The sequence below is a fragment of the Balaenoptera physalus genome (genome assembly GCF_965194825.1).
Source record: "Balaenoptera physalus genome assembly, chromosome: 18".
Lineage (NCBI taxonomy): Eukaryota > Metazoa > Chordata > Mammalia > Artiodactyla > Balaenopteridae > Balaenoptera > Balaenoptera physalus.
Genome location: NC_138899.1, coordinates 36,200,321 through 36,214,410, shown reverse-complemented (window position 1 = coordinate 36,214,410; position 14,090 = coordinate 36,200,321). Strand labels below are relative to the sequence as shown.

Genomic DNA, 14,090 nt, shown 5'->3' with positions numbered 1-14,090 from the left:
AAATTTCTCTTTAAATTTGTCTTATGCCTTAAATAGCAGAAGGGTTTAAAAGTCAATTTTAACATATGTAAACAAATGTCAGCTGTGCTTTTTTTTAAACCTTATTTTTCAAAAATGCATTCGGGGAATAGCAATAGAATTTAGAGACATAAAATGATCTTCTATCTTTATCAAATGTTAGAATCTCTAAACAAAATAGCTTATCTTTCCTAAAAGCTTTTTATGTATAAATTTGAGAAATGCAGTAAATCTGACTAATAAAATAGAAATCGAAAGAATAAGCTAAATTGCTGATAAGGTATGTTTTAAGGGATTCAGTTAAACATTTCACATTAAAAACATTTACCTTGAACTAGTTCACAACTGTTTATATGATAAAATATAAACCAGCAAACACTGATCTTGCTTCAGTGTTTGATCTTAATGTTTACACTCACATTCAGCAACATTTCATTTTCAGTGATTAAATATCCCTACATTTACAAGTCAACATTCTTGTATACTTTCACTTATGCACTAAAGATCATTTAACTTGTAATGTATTACAAGTTCGCAAACTAGGGAAGACATTCCTCAGGGGACTCATTTAATCTGTAGAACATAACCAGCAATGAACTAAATAAATATAAACAACTTGGCAGGAAAAGTTTTGCTAATGGAAGTAAAATGGTATAATTTATGCTCAATTTTTATTCAAAAGTGACAAAGCTGTAACAATATAAATACTGAGTTAGAATGAATTAAATCTGGTTTTTTTTGAAGTTATACAAAAGCAAGTTATTTTGAAGTTATTCATACAACTAAACATGAAGTATTATAAGACTATTATTATTTTTAGAGTAAAAATAAACTGGAATATTCATAAAAGTCATTTGATACTGTTTAGTAACATAATATATATTATTTAAACAAAAGTGCTTCTTTTATGCTTAATTGTATTTATTATGTTTTATTGATATGTTAAATGTTTTATTCAAATATGTACAAATTGAAAGTCCAAGGTGAACTAAAGTATTAAATAATTTCAAGGTCATGTGCATTCTCAAAGCTTGATAGCATTGGGATTACATGAATGCTTAACTAAAAATTAAGAGTTGTATGCAAATACCTCTCTCTTATGACTAACTCTTGACGAATCATGGCAGAAGAAATAGTGTAACCTAATCTTAATTAACCCAATCCCAAGAGACACGTATTTTGCAGGTCTGGAAGTAAATTATCTTCCACTACTTTCTTCTCCAAAACCTTGGTCAAATTCTTTGCAGGGAGTTTAAGGTACAGTCATCCTTCTCAGAGAAAATCTTTAAGAATGTGTGAGGTTAAGGGCCTCTGAGCAATAAAAGGTGTTGGTATTCAAAGGGAAAATTGAGGACTTGATTTGAGTTTCAGTCTCATTCAAACAAGCTAGATGTGTCTTCAACCTCAACACCTGGCAGGATTTTTTACTTTTACAGTGTTTTTCCTCTAGCTGCTGTTTTCAGAGGTGACCTATACATTTTATCCTAAAGTTGCTACATCAGAAATAGGAGTCCATTCCTGTTTTCTTTTTTTTTTTTTTTTAATTTAGAAGCTGTGTTAATTTACTATGGCTGCTGAGAAAATTTATCTCAAATTTTGAAGTTTAACAAACACACATTATCTTACAGTTCTGGAGGTCAGAAGTTCAAATTACATTTTGTACTAAAATCAGGGTGTTGGCAGGGCTTTCTTTTCTTTCAGGAGGCTCTAAGGAAGATATATTTTCACTCCACTCTTCAATTCTGCTTAGTCAAAAAAAGTTTAATAATACAAAACAAAGATTTCTTGATTTGTAGAGCTTACTTATAGTAGTCAATAAGTTGATTATTTTCATATTCAGACTGTAATATAAATGTTTTATCTAGTTTTTAATGATCACAATGTTAAAAATACACTTGCTCTTCTTCTAATGAAAGTTATTAGTGATAATATTCCTTAAGGTATTTTCTCACCAGCATACTTCATTAGTTGTCTGTATAAACTTCCCAACTGTATTATACTTTTAAAAACTTATCAATTTGTTTGTGAGTTCTGTTGTTTTCTTTTGCTTATAAGAGTGTATGTATCCTTTTGGTGGTTTCCTGAGTTAGAGGAAGAAGGACAAAGCCATTCTCTCTGAGCAATGTTATCCTGAGCTGTTCCTTAAAGTAAAGGCAATATTTGTCATTACTTAAATTAAAAAGAGAATATGAATAAGAGTGGACTCCTGTGCTGGTAAGTAATACAGTTGAAAGAAATAAAAAAAGGAAAGTTTATTTTAAGACATAGTTACTCTCGGGTTCCTCTGTTCATGAAACCATCTCTGGTTATCTCAAATGCCTGCAAAGCAGAGGCACAACTCTAAAATGTGTGACTGCAGGCATAATAGCATCCAGACTGCTTTCATAAACTCTTTGTCAATAATCTGAATGACCTTGGAAGATGGTCTCCAGCTACAGATGAGAACACAGCCTCGCCAGCCCCTTGTTTTCAGCCTTTTGAGATCTTCAGCAGAGAATCCAGACATGCTTTCCTGGACTCCTGACCTACTGTGAGCTAAAAGACGGCACTTGTTTTAAACAGGTCTTTATGGCAGTGTGTTACAGCATCAATAGAGTTTACTTTAATTTGCATTTTAAAAATTTATAAAGTACTTGTTTTCCAAGTTCAATAACATAACTAGAAGGTATTAGATAAAATATGACTACAAAAGTGTTTTCCTCATGACAAAACAAATTGCAGGCTCCTTTCTCAAAATATAAAACGGAGAATAAGTGCTCAAGATGTTATTAAAGTGTGGTTCTGGGTCTCTTTGGAATCGTTCATTCATACATCCAAATGTGATTATTTGGAGAAGAAAAATAGGAATTAATACTTGCACGTTCTATTTTGGCATTACAGACAGCAAGACTTATTCCATATCTATAATTCAAGTAATTAATAATCTTACTTATCTTGAACACAACACAGAATAAAATGATAGGAGTTTTCTGAACAGACAAAACAGATGTCACAAAAACATCCAATAAAGAAGGTAAAACTCTTATTCAACTCAACAGAAAGGACCTCAGGTATTCTCACAGAGCCTTTTTACTATAGTTTTAATACAATGTTAATGAGCTTAGTTACTTGATTTTCAAGACTTTTTACAAACCTACAAGTCAAAATGATCTGGGGAAGCTGAAAGTAGCAATAGCTGATAGTGAGGGAATAACCAGAAAAATAAAAAATATTGTTTTAACTCAAATAGAACAATCATTTATAGCTATTAAAAAAAACCCACATTATATAATGACTAAAGAGCATTTTGGCCCAATAATAATGGTGATCCTGATGCCATCAAATCATTTGGAAAAGGTTAAATTAGTCAGATGTATTCTTTTTAAGAAAACAGTAAATATTGAGAAGCATTCTGAAATTTTTTAAAGCAAAAGATATGTTTCATGATACTTAAGACATCAAGCTTTAAAGAAGGTATTATAAAAATTACTTATTTCTTGAATTTTTCATTCAATAAAATTTTCATTGACTTTCATGTATCTACACACTTATGAAAAATATAACTTCGAGATAACATTCTTACACTTATATAAAAAAGTAGTATTGCAGAGAAAATATTTTTCAAGCACAAATAAAAGTCTTTACTTTTTAAGTAATTTGTTATATTTTATTAGGATGGCATTGTAACATTTCATAATCATCAAAATACTTTCATGTGCACCAAATGAACAACCAACGAAATTCTACATCCCCCCAGTATAAATATTTGTAAAATGATAATAAACTGATAAATAGCTATGTACAGACAGTTCCCGACTTTCAATGGTTTGACTTATGAATTCTCCGACTTATGATTGTGTGGAAGTGATATGTATTCGTTAGAAATTGTAAGTCGAATTTTGAATTTTAATATTTTCCTGGGCCAGCAATATGCAGCACAATACTCTCTTGTGAAGGTGGGCAGGACAGTGAGCCGCAGCTCCCAGGCAGCCATGTGATCACGAGAGTAAACAACTGATAACTCTTACAGCCATTCTGTTTTTCACTTTCAGACAGTATTCAAAAAACTACATAAGATTTTCAACATTCTACTATAAAATAGGCTTTGTGTTAGATGATTCTGCCCAACGGTAGGCTAATATAAGTGTTCTGAGAATGTTTACGGTGGGCTTGGCTAAGCTCTGATGTTCTGTAAGTTTGGTGTATTAAATGAATTTTCAACTTACTATACTTTAAACTTTCAATGGGGTTATCAACATGTAATCCCATCGTAAGTTGAGGAAGATTTGTATAGAGATATAAATGTATATATATCATTAAGCTTAATGCTTTATTTTGAAGTAGGTATATACATCTCAAAAACCAAGCATTTTGCTTAATTTATACTAATTTCACTAAAATCAAGAAATACAAAATGATGCCAACTTCTTGGCTCATAACCAAGGGAACAAAAGTATGGAATATCATTTTAATTATTTGTATTTCATGTAATAGTCCACCTTAATAATTAAAAATTATCTTTAAAATCTTAGAAAAAATTTAAAGTTTCTGGAAGTTGGCAAATAAGTAAAATACAAAAATCAATGCAATTTTTAAAAATGAAAATAACCTAGATTGTGTAAAGAACAGAAGAACCTATTTAAATAGCACCACTAAAAGTAAATTATCTAAAAATAAAATCAGCAAAATAGGTTACAAATCTAGATAAAGAAAAAAAGTAAAACTCTGTTGAATAATGTCAGTTTGAATGAATACAAAGAATCATACTAATTTTGAATGAGATGGTTTGTTATTGTGCAAATGATAATTATTATCTTATAATCACAATTTATATAATAATATTTGTACAAGGTATTTATAAAATTATACTTGTGTTTCTCTGGAAATTTGAAAGTCAAATATTAGGAAATACATTTTTAAAAGCCAGGCAATTTCCAATACAAAGGAATCTTGAGGAAAAAATGCCCTACCAGATATTAAAAAGTATTGTGTAACTAGAGATTTTAAAAAGATGACTTTATTATGAATGAAAACAGCTATATTAATAAATATGAAAAGAAAGCCAGAAATAACTCTAATACATGTGAGTATAATATAATAAACATGGCTGTTCAAATCAGTGAAAAAACATTTTATTATTCAAATAAATAGTGTTAAGATAAACAGTTGTCCTCTGGAGAAAAATAAATAACTTAGATTCCTGCCTTACTCATTACACCAGAATGAGATTTAGATGAGACAGGGCTAGAGCACAGCACACAATGCCACAGAACTAGCATATGTGTGGTTCTCTTCTCAGGGCTCCACATGCATTAACAGGGATGGAGATTTTAAGTAACCTGCCTTTGGTCACACTCTACTACAACCTTAAACATCCTAGAAGATGAAAACGTAGTTGATGAATTTTCACTTCTAGGTGGGCATAAGATCAAAAATCCATGAGGGAAAGCATGAGACCCAGAAATTTTTAAGTAAATATATATATATATATATATATATTATATATATATGATCACTAACCACCTCAATATAAAGTATAGTTACATCAAAAATAAACTAATTTAAAAAACCCAAAGACTGAGAACATTAACAACAAAATTGTTTTATAAATATAACAAGGAGTGAATTTCCTTGATATGTAAAAAGCTTTTATAAATCAAGAAGTAAATTAGAAACATTAAAATAGAAATACGCTAATGACATTAGCAGGTAATTAATAGAAAAGTAATATGAATACCATGTAAATGTTGAAAGATTTACTTAAGCTTTCTTAAAATTAAATAATAATTTTATTAAATAAATAATCTTAATAATTTATTTATTAATAATCTTAATAATCTTATTACATTTCCAACAAATTTAGAAAATGTGTAATTTTGATATTCACATCAAAACCAACTGGTTGATATTAAATCGATGCAACTATTACGGGAGGTGTGGAGTGTGTGCGTGTGTGTGTGTAATAAAATACATGGAGCATTTAGGAAATAGGGGGAGTTGAATTTTTGATTTGTAACTTCCTATTTTAAAGAGTTTGCCATAAATACATCTTAGTTCTGTTATTAAAATACTAATTCATTATTTTTAAAAGCAGCTTTTGGTGTTGCTAAAGATGTCATAGGAAAGAGACTTTAAAAAAGTAACTCAAAGCTTGTAGTTATTATTTCTATCATTATTACTAAGCCACCATTTTTACAGTAAAAAGCTCATGTATTAAAATAACTTTTTTTTTTTTTTTACTAATTTTTGGCCATGGTATTCTATTTATTTATTTATTTATTTATTTATGGCTGTGTTGGGTCTTCGTTTCTGTGCGAGGGCTTTCTCTAGTTGTGGCAAGCGGGGGCCACTCTTCATCGTGGTGCGTGGGCCTCTCATTATCGCGGCCTCTCTTGCTGCAGAGCACAGGCTCCAGACGCGCAGGCTCAGTAGTTGTGGCTCACGGGCCTAGTTGCTCCGCGGCATGTGGGATCTTCCCAGACCAGGGCTGGAACCCGTGTCCCCTGCATTAGCAGGCAGATTCTCAACCACTGTGCCACCAGGGAAGCCCTAAAATAACTTTATAGCAAAAGAACACATATTAAAACATTATTACAAGTATACTTTATTTTTTCATTTTCTTAAGAAATGTTCACTGAACGTAAACTCATATTACTTGAAATTTTCCCATTAAATATTTATTTTTATAACTAACATTTGCCTAAATTAAACCAAGCCCTTGTTATTTATATTATTATTAAAATACCCTTTTAAGATACTTCTTAAAAACCTTTATAAAAGTTTTAAACTTTTCAAAACACTTTCCATATAATATTTATTAGAATTTTTCTACCCTTTGTGAATGAAAGGAAATGTCAGCACTTGTGAATGAAAGGAAAAATGACTATTATGACAACTGGGTTCTAGTTGTAGTATTACTGACTGTATGACACAAACAAAAGTCATTCAAATGCCTTTTCATCAGTATAGTAAAAAAACATGAGAGCTCATTGATCTCCACCTAAACTATAAACTCTTGGAAAGTACATTTTTGTCTTTTTCATAAATGAGCACCCACCCTTACAAAGATATATTAATTGAAGGCTCTCTATGATCTACTAATGTTTATTCAAATTGAGGGTTTATATTAGTACCACATTAGGTGAAAATGCAGTGACTTCTACTTATGTCTAAATCTTTTACTTCTCCTTCTTTGTGAGTCTCTATCATGGAAGTAAGCTGAGGTAGCGCTGCAAACTCTCTCTTTCTTTGACAGAGAAGAACCACGCATTGGAGGATTAAGATCTGGTACTTATGAAACATGCATAAACACACACAGGCTTTTTCTCCCTGTGGGTCTGTAAAAGGAGACTTGATTTAGAAAAAGGATGTACTTATGTATTGAACATTCACTGGGAGATTGATCAAAAAGAATGTACTCTGTATAAATAATTTATAATTATGATGGCATTTTATCATAATACACTAATTTATTACTCAATCCACATTCATTGAAAGATGTACACAATGTACAGTTAAGTGGCCCAAATCCTGTGACCACTAAAAGGCAAAATAAAGTTTTTACTAGACTAAATTTTGAAGAATTTAACTTATAATTTTAACCCTTATCCATCCCCAGAAGAGACACTGGAAATGGTTACAGCCAAGATAGTCACTAAGCTTTGTGTCTTTCTAGTGAAGATGGGCCCATGAAAGAAAACTTCACTGACAGGTGATTCACTTTTCAACGGAGAGAACCTTCCTTCACTCTTCATTACAGAACAAAGCTTCTAGGAGCTGAAAGTCCTTTGTCTGCAGACTCATTGAGAGCAATGTAAACAACCAGAATTTAATTTAACACATGAGCATCTTTCCTGATTTTAAAGACTGTCAAGGAAGCAGTTGCCTTGACTTTACTTTGTTCTTCCCCTGAGACCCTTCGGGAAGAAGTATGGTTCTTCCCTAAAATATCTCTTAGCAGCCTGATAAGTCAACACCTATTCCAGAAGAAAACTCTTTGTGTCTGAAAAACAAACTGGGTTTAGGCTGACATGATGTTATTTGTAATTTTGATTGTTTCTACAGCTTGGTGCAAACTGATGACCTTGAAATGGTAATCTCCAATGATATATTTCAAGTTCAATGAAAACGTACTGAAGTGGAACTGAAGTGACTGAATGGAATTAACTGAGGCAGACATTAAATAGTAGTCCTCAAAAGGGCAAATATGAAAGAATAAGTTTTCTTTTATTATATTGCTTTTCTTCAGAAAAAGTCATACAGTATTTTAAAGTTATTTCCTCCACCCAACTGCAAATGCTCAGATATCTCTGGCACACAATTGTAAGTGAATCATTTTCTTAAAGCCATATGATGATCACTACTAAGCTAAATGCTTTAGAAATTATCCAGTTGTAGAACTGCAGTATGAAAAGCTGTTCTTTAAAAGTTCTTGATAGTGTAGTTTGTTCAGTTCAAGCCAAGGAGTAAAAATCAGGTCAAGATGGTTAATTCCACTTATCTATTTCAATTTCCATTTTTGCCTTTCAACAATACTGGCAATGATGGAAAGTGTGATGAGACAAATTCAGGATAAAATGACCTGGCCAAGTCCTTTGAATAGAAAGAGAGAAATATCAGTCCATCCCTACAGTTAGCTAATTTTAAAATTTTACATTTATGAAAATCCAAGGTACCCATTAAATAGTCAAATACCATAATATATGCTCAATAATAAAATGATTCAATAAAAAAATTTCAAGGAAATTAAGATTTATTGCATAGTTAAGAATTAATGCTTTTTCTCCTTTTATGTTTTTTTTTTTTCACCAAGATTCCTATTATTGTTAGCTATATTAAAATTTGCTTTGAGTTCACATGAAAGATGTAGAGCTGTCTGATCAGACACCTGGTTGTTAATGAAAATCAGTAACTGACCTGTGGCTTCAAGGAGGCTGTCAACAAGGAGGCGATGCAAACATGTAGAATAAAGGATGGTTTTAATTCTTTCTCCTGTCCCTCAGTCAATCACAATCTAAGGGAAGAGTCACTGCTATTGTGGTCTTGACATGCCATCAGCATACTTGTATATATCTTTAACTAGGCTCTAATTGGTGTTCACAGCTAGCACGCATAAGATAAACAGAACGATGTAATGATGCAATTTTCTTTTTTTTTTTCTCTTTTACCTCCAAAATATATCAATTTGAAAGATTCTCTCTTTTTAACTCTTTGTTGACTCTTTCTTTGGAACTAAATAGTCTCTTATAAATGCCTTAGTCTAAGCTGGAGGGATCCCTGTTTGCCTGCTGCCATGCTGGATGCAGGACAGCACAGTGGGACTGCCTTGTGTCAAGAAGAGATCAGTGCCTCTCAGAATCTTGATTCCCCTTTAACCAAAGCAAAGGAGTGCTTCTTATTAATACGCTTGTGCCTGTCAGTCTCCTACCCTAACATTCTAGTCCTCTTTCTCTGCAGTATGATTGTACAATATCTCCTCAAATATAGACGGTCCTAGCTTTGCATGGTTCTGGTATGAATAAATTTCAGTTACCATGGCTTAGTTAAATAAAACAGCCCCTCCCAGTTTTAGTTACCACAACATATTAACTGTGAATAACTGCATAAAATACAAACTTTGCTACTAGCTCTTCAGTCCACAAATCACTACTTAAATAACAGATGTACCTCATGATCAGTAAGGAATCACCTCACTTTTTCCAAAGTCTGCAGGTGATTGGTCATTGCACTTCTGTTGCTGAGTTCATGCACAGACCCTAGTGTTGCTTTTTTGTCTCCTATGAGAAACTCACTGTCATTTAAAAATAAAAAAAGATAATTGAAGAAAGTATTTGCCAACAAAGAAGTTAAGTGGAGCATATAAAGAAAAAGTGAGAACACTGAAAGTGATATTACAGTAGATACACATACTTCCATACCCAGTTGGTTGAGGATGGCTCCTGGAGCTTTGTTTGCACAGTTGGGCTTCCTGTGTAAGGGTCATGCAGTCTGAGCTTGCTCCCAGTACCTCAAAGAATGCTCCTAAGAGGATAACAGGTAGACCAGAAGGCTGCTTATGGTAGGACATTGTAAACATGTACAGAAACTGTCCACTCCAGCTGCCAATAAATTAGAGTTGGGTCAAGGGAATATACATTTGGCACCACAAGTTGCCTAGAAATATGATATAGAGATATATTTTCTTCTATAACAGAGGTTGGAAAATTTTCTTCCATGAAGGGCCATATAGTAAAAAACAGAGCCTTTGTGGGTTTCCTTATGGGTCTCTTTGTTGCAACCATATGGGCATTATAGAGTGAAAGCAACTGTAAACAATAGGCAAACAAATGAGTGAGTCACAATTAAATTTTATGGACGTTGAAATTTGAATTTCACAAAATGCTAATATTCACTAAATTCATCATGAAATATCATTCTTCGTTTGATTATTTTCAACTATTATAATGTATAAACCAAAGCCATACAAAACAATCGGTGGGTTAGTTTTGGCTTTTAGCCCATTGTTTGACAGTCCTTACTCTTAAAATACCAATAAAATATAAATATTTGGAGAAAAAGACACCCAACAAGTGTTTATTGGTCATAATAAATCAAAGAACTCTTCCTTTTAGAAAAAAAATTATTAAATTTTCATATAGCAATTTGTATACCAGATTTAACTAATCAGGGTGGCCTTTCTCAGCCAACCTTCATAAAAATAGCAGCACTGTTCTCTTATCCTGTTCTTCCCATGCCTCCTTTTTTACTTTATATTTCTTGATAACTAGTCATCGCATAAACTAAACTAACTTGTATATTTGTTTTTAATCTGCTGAATATAATTTAAACTACAACAGACCAGTGACTTTTGCTGTTTGGTTTTCCAGCACTGAGAACAGTGACTGGAGATTAGTAGGTATTCAATGAATATTTGTAGCAGAATTAGATAATCCAAAAAGGATGAATTAATAACCTGGGAACCCAAGAAAAGCTGGGGAACTGGCAGTAGGATGGATAAAATTGTAACCCAATTTCATAATTAGTACTTTCCAATTTGGAGGGCAGAGATTTAAAAAATCAACAAAATCTATTTTTTTTCCTAATTTGGGGAAAAAAAGTAATATTAACAGAACAATCAGAAAGTCACATTTTCTGTTCAACACGTGAGTACCTATAAAAATTATTCTAATTTAATAGAATTATAATTAGACTGCCAAACATATGAAACCCTTATTATTCATGCCCATGCTTCAAAGGTAGACCTAGGCAATGGTCACCCTTACAGATTCCTGTAAAGAAGCCACTTAAAAGGAAATTGTAATTATGTACACAAAAAATACCTCTGACTAGAGTGTAATGAAAATAGATCAAGTAAAGATTAAGAATAGTATAATATGTGAACATAATTTATTTGTATAATTGCTATAAAACATTTATTTGATTATAGTAAAGAATAATAGCTATTTTAAAATTCTTTTAATCTGATAAATATTAAATTGATACTGACATTGAAATTTTGATACATATAAAATGTAGAAATCAATGGCTAATATATAGAGTTAAAATATATATGTGCAAATCAGATGTGCAAAAGCATAACTATATTTTTTCATAGGTATACACATGCTGTTCATTAACTTCCTTTCAAAAGGAATTTTGTCTAAAAGTCAAAAGCTTACTAATGAGACCTTTCTTGGCTGGATTTGTTCTGTGAACTGTAGAAGTCTTAACCCTGAAAACTAGAGTTTTAAATGTGAAAAAAATTGCCAGCAATGAATAATATGTAACACTTCAAAAGATTACCTCCACCATTATTTATTGACTCAGCATTCAGTTAAGTTTTTTTCATGTGTCCTTGTCTTGATATTTGTCATGGTGTCTCAAAGAGGTATGTGATATTATTCTCATTATATATATGAGGAACACCAACATTTGGAATACTTAATTATGTTGCTAAAGAATACAAGGCTTACACAGTTCTGTTTTAATTTTACTAAAATAAGTAAACATCACTCATCAAGTAGTATTTGGGGTTGTTAGTGAGGAATTAGGCTTTAAAGTCTGTACACCAGCCAAAAGTCTTAAAATAACTAAAATTGTTTTCATTAAAATCCCTTACATTTCTACTAAATGTACATTAGTATGGACTTAGAAAAATATACACACAGATATATAGCTGTACTTTGAAAAGTTTAAATTTAGTGTGGAAACATTCTTTGTTGGGTATTTCTTTGTTGTTGATACAAAATAAAATACCTAGTTTTCTTTTGTATAGTTTGTTCTTATATAAAATAAAAAGTAAGTAATTAAATGCATAATGATACTCCCAGCACAACACAGATACTGGAACTTTCTGAGGCATCAGCATTTTCACTTCTCCCATCTCTTGCTTACTCCAGAGAAATTGAGGTTGACATCACACCTCATCATTGAAATGATTATCTCTATCTCTTTCAGCAGGTATGGTTGGATTCCTTGAGTAATATGTATAGTTAACATGACTCAAGTGTAACAGAGTAAATTAAATGTGCTTATTCCCTGTGATATTTATTCATGAATTTTGTTCTTGGTATTAAATCATCTCTTGATGGGTATATCATTATGTGTATAGATCATTATCTACAAGTCTACATGAGCATTTCTGAACCACATTAGTGCTGCATGATCTTAAAGGAATTTTTAAAAGTCAGGCATCAAGACTACCTGAGTGTGAAACAGAACTAACATAAAATTCTTCAAAGGTTTTGACATTAAATACAAATACATCTGATAATTCCAGTATATCAAAGAATATTTCATATGCAAAAAAAAAAAAATCCCCAAAAGCCCAGGTTGTTATCCAACATGTGAAATGTTATTACTAGTAGAACAAAAACCATGAAAAAGCAAATAGGTTTAATAAAGAATAGCCATAGAGAAAACAGCATATTTTTGTGATTTATTTACTTATATATTTGTGTGGTTTTCAAGAAGCAAGAATTTTTTTGTGATTTTTTTTACATGCATATTTTTTGCAAGTCATGTTATAATGTCTATAACATTGGTTAATGTATCTCTTATTCATGAAAGTGCGGTGGTCACAAAATGTTACTTGTACATGACTGCTCACAGCAGTTTTACCTATAATAGCTAAAACTGGAAATATCCCAGGTGTTCATCAGCAGGAAACTGGATAACCAGATTACTATTAAGGAATTCAAAAGAAAGAATGAATTACTGATATACATAACACCATGGTAGAGTCACCAAAGTATGCTGGTTGACAGAAAGTTTAGATAAAGGCATATGAAATGTGTGATTGCATTCATATGAAGTTTAAGAATAGGCCAAACTATTTTAAGTAGAAAGAAATTCAGAGAAGTGGTTGTCTTGGAGATGCGGAAGCTGGGGACTGACTAGGAAGGGATATGAGGGAAGTTGCTGGGGTAATGGCAATGTTTTCTATCTTGTAAGGACTTTGAATTATATAAATATATGTATTTGTCAAAATTCATGTACAGGTACACTTAAGATTTGTGCATTTCATTGTGTGTTAATATAGTGCAAAAGCTCTAAAATAATATTGAAATCTAGTTAATAATATGATGATGTGTCCAGTATGAAGTGTATTTATGTCTACAACTTTGAAATGTATTAAAAATATGATAGATGAGTAGAGGAATAATAGTTGGATAAATATGTGTTAAAGCAAATGTAGCATAATTTTAACTGTAAAATCTAGATGAGTATGTGGAAGTTAACTGAATGATTCTTTTAACTTTTATATATGTTCAAAAATTTTGTATTATTTTGGGAAAATGAAAACAGATGTATTTAATATAACTGGATTAGTGTAATAAAAGTGGCAAGAACACAATGCTAAGATATTATAGATGAGGGATAAATAAGATGAACTGGGAAGCCATGGGTGGGAGAATATTACAATAGGGTTAGACAAGCAAAGAAAGAGGGATAAAAGGAAAAGGACACTGAAGCATCAGACAATATATGTGTGTGGGTAGTACTGAAACCAGTGTGGAGCTTCAAATCTGAGGAAGTGAGTTGTGAAATTTGATAAAATTAAAAGTATCCTTCAAGACATTTATGATGGAGAGAAAAATAGGAAAAAATTGCTG

The 14,090-nt window shown here is 31.6% G+C and overlaps 1 protein-coding gene across 1 annotated transcript in view; it reads right to left on the bottom strand.

Annotated features, from left to right (window-relative positions):
- Positions 1–14,090, bottom strand: part of KLHL1 (kelch like family member 1) — a 424,255-nt gene that overhangs the window by 81,072 nt on the left and 329,093 nt on the right. The gene's annotated exons all lie outside the window — the stretch shown is intronic.